Source organism: Ornithorhynchus anatinus, chromosome 16 (assembly GCF_004115215.2).
Source record: "Ornithorhynchus anatinus isolate Pmale09 chromosome 16, mOrnAna1.pri.v4, whole genome shotgun sequence".
Classification (NCBI taxonomy): Eukaryota; Metazoa; Chordata; class Mammalia; order Monotremata; family Ornithorhynchidae; genus Ornithorhynchus; species Ornithorhynchus anatinus.
Window position 1 is genome coordinate 15925308 of NC_041743.1, and position 3208 is coordinate 15928515.

Here is a 3208-nt window from a genome sequence, read left to right on the forward strand (position 1 = left end):
GGCTGATCTTGCGGGGCAACAGTTGGAGCCTTTAGAACTTTTGTTGGGGTCCAAAAATGGAGAAACTTCCTGGTAGAGCTTCCTGCTTGGTTGGGGCCGGGCTGGGGGGATGGAGGCTGCAGAATCAGAACCTGTGTGGTAAGTGAACCTGCCTCAGCAATGAGCTTCCTTTTAGAGGGTTTTTAAAAATTCATTTGCCATTTTGATCAGGAAAAAAAGGGGCACTTGACACCTAGGTCTCCGGGTGAAGAAGCGGTATAAAAACGAGTAAACACATGTTTCCGATAAGTGATAGAAAGCAATGAGAGCTTAGTAAATCAAACAGCAATATGGACTGCTGGATTTATAGGGTCTGGGAAGGAATTTAGAAAAGGAGCATTTTTCCCTTTCTGATTTTGCTGCAGCCTGGGGATTTGCAGCTATTTCCAGAAGCAGCATGGATTAGTGCCACACTCTAGACTGTAAACTCATTGTGCAGTGTCCATTTACCGTTATACTGTACTCTCCCAAGACCCCTCTCAGGGTCGCACCTGGAGAGCTTCCAGTATTCTACCAGTCTCGACTATGGGAGGGAGTCAACCAGAGGCATATCTATTCCATTCCTAGCTTGGGCAGTGGCTGGCGAGTGGAAGGCAATCTGCTACAAATCAAAATTCACCTGTGCTGGGAAGCTGGGGTGTGGGAGAGATTCAAAGGCGGAGGCTCAAGTTTACTGCGTGGAAGGAAGGAGGCAGTGTTAAACCACTTCTGGATTTTTACCAAGAAAATTCTATGGATCCACTACCAGAATGATTGCAGCTGGAGGTGGGGTTTTCAGGGAGAGATGTGTCCGTGGCGTCGCAATGGGTCGATTACCCGACAGCAAAAGACAAGACGCTCTCCCAAAAGCTTAATACAGTGCTCTGCACACAATAAGTGCTCACTAAATATGATTGACTAGTGGATAGAGCATGGGCCCGGAAGTCAGAAAGGCCTGAGTTCATTCATTCATTCATTCAATAGTATTTATTGAGCGCTTACTATGTGCAGAGCACTGCACTAAGTGCTTGGAATGTACAAATCGGTAACAGATAGAAACAGTCCCTGCCCTTTGACGGGCTTACAGTCTTATCGGGGGAGACAGACAGACAAGAACAATGGCAATAAATAGAATCGAGGGGAAGAGCATCTCATTAAAACAGTAGCAAATAGCAAATAAATAGAATCAGGCCCAGCTCCACCACTGGTCTGTAAGTACCACAAGTAACTCATAACCACGTCGCCAAGCGCATCGAGATTCAGACCAAACCGAAGACATACAGTGCAACTGGATCAGGCGAGTTTTCTGGATCTAGTCCAGACTCCATAATCAATTTCTAGAGCGATTCCACCGGCAGCTTGTGCAAACAATTCTTAACATCCGGTGGCAAGACAGGATGACGAACAACGAGAGCCCGGAAAGCGGAGTCGGATGATGAGCACACTGAAGCGATGCTGGTCACATCACACGTTCTCTGGGCAGGACGTGTGAAGAAAATGGACAACAGCAGGATACCCAAACAACGGCTCTCTGGCAAAGGAGTTGTTTGTCATGTGTTGTCTTATCAGGGACATTCCCATACTCATATAAATCTTACTGTGAGAGGCATAATCGCTGAATACGAAAACAGTTAAAAGCAATGTTTTTACACAGGCACACACGTAACTACCATTTGTATAAACCAAAAGGTACATATATGTCTATTTGCATTATCCATTCATTCGTTCATTCAATCGTATTTATTGAGTGTTTACTGTGTGCCCCTGCACTGTAGAAAGCGCTTGGGAAAGTACAGTGCAACCATAAACAGTGACATTCCCTGACCATAACTAGCTCACAGTGTACATTAGCTTATAATTTTATAGAAAGTTAAAGTGTCAATTTTTTATAGTATTTTGCTAACCTAATTATCAGCTTTATTTACCCACCATTTCTCACCTGGAGCATTTCCTTCTATCTGTAGGTTGTGGTTTTGTTGCTCATCCTGCTTTCCATAGTTTTATCCATATAAACTGTGAGATCTATTTAGTTTTCCAACTTGTGATTCTCCAAGTACTGTAATGAAAACAACAAAAGAAATTGCTACATCTATCGTCATTGACCAGGATGCTGTTAACAGTGGTAAGTGAAAATCAGCATGAAGTAGTGGAAAGAGCACTGGCAGTCAAGAGACCTGGTTTCTTATCCCTAGCTCTACCCCAGCACTTAGTACAGTGCTTGGCACATAGAAAGCCTTTACAAATGCCATTAAAAACAAAAAAATCCTGTTTCTGCCACTTGCCTGCTATGTGACATTGGACAAGTACTTACCTTCTCTGTGCCTTAGTTTTCCCATCTGTGAAATGGAGATTAAAAGCCTGTTCTCTCGTCCCCCATCGGACAGTGACATCATGAGATCTGATTATCTACCTCAGAGCTCAGCTCAGTTCTTGGCACACAGTAAGCACTTATTGAATATCACATTTATTAACATTTTCTGGAAAAAATGTGGAAGTAATTTCTGCTGCAGCCTCCTCCTCCTAGCTCTCATCTTCTCCAACGAGTCTTCTCTGATTAACTTTCCAAACCTAAGGCACACTAACCCATCAGCATCTCTAGTTATGGATAGGTGCACTCTATCAATTCTTGAGGCAGTTACCTAACCATAGAAATAGTTTAGTGGATTTGGATGAAAAAAGCGGTTGAAGAACTTCATGTTTTTCTTAAAATATCTTGTTCTTCTCTTACTATTTGTTTTTTGATATTTGGCTAGCTTGACTTTGAAACTTTTTTAAAAAAATCGGGTAGATGATTTCCCCTTTAAGTGAACACCAAATGGTATAAAAATATAAAAAAAAATACATGTCCTATTAATTTTTTTCCAGAAGGTTCAACCTAAAATAAGAACTTCTGAGAAAGTGGTGAGTAGATCAAAGCAGAGGTTTGTTCTCAAAATGCTATGTTCTGCAAACTTTGCTATAGATTTCATGACCACAAAAGCTTTTATATATATATATATATATATATATATATATATACATATATAAATTTAACCTTGTGATATTTTAATCATTTAGGAAGATACCTTAATGGGAGCAAATTTGATCGCAAGCAGCGTTCTGGAAAATTCTGACCATAAAGACTTTTCGTTCTGAGTCCAGAGTCTCATTAACTCTACAGAAAAAGGATCTTATAATGGAAGGAGGATGA

At 41.2% G+C, this 3208-nt stretch overlaps 1 non-coding gene across 1 annotated transcript; it reads left to right on the forward strand.

Annotated features, from left to right (window-relative positions):
• Window positions 1-512: 512 nt before the first annotated feature.
• Window positions 513-648, forward strand: LOC114817545. The gene has a single exon (XR_003765407.1). It is a non-coding gene; the product is annotated as a small nucleolar RNA SNORA7 (small nucleolar RNA).
• Window positions 649-3208: the final 2560 nt, after the last annotated feature.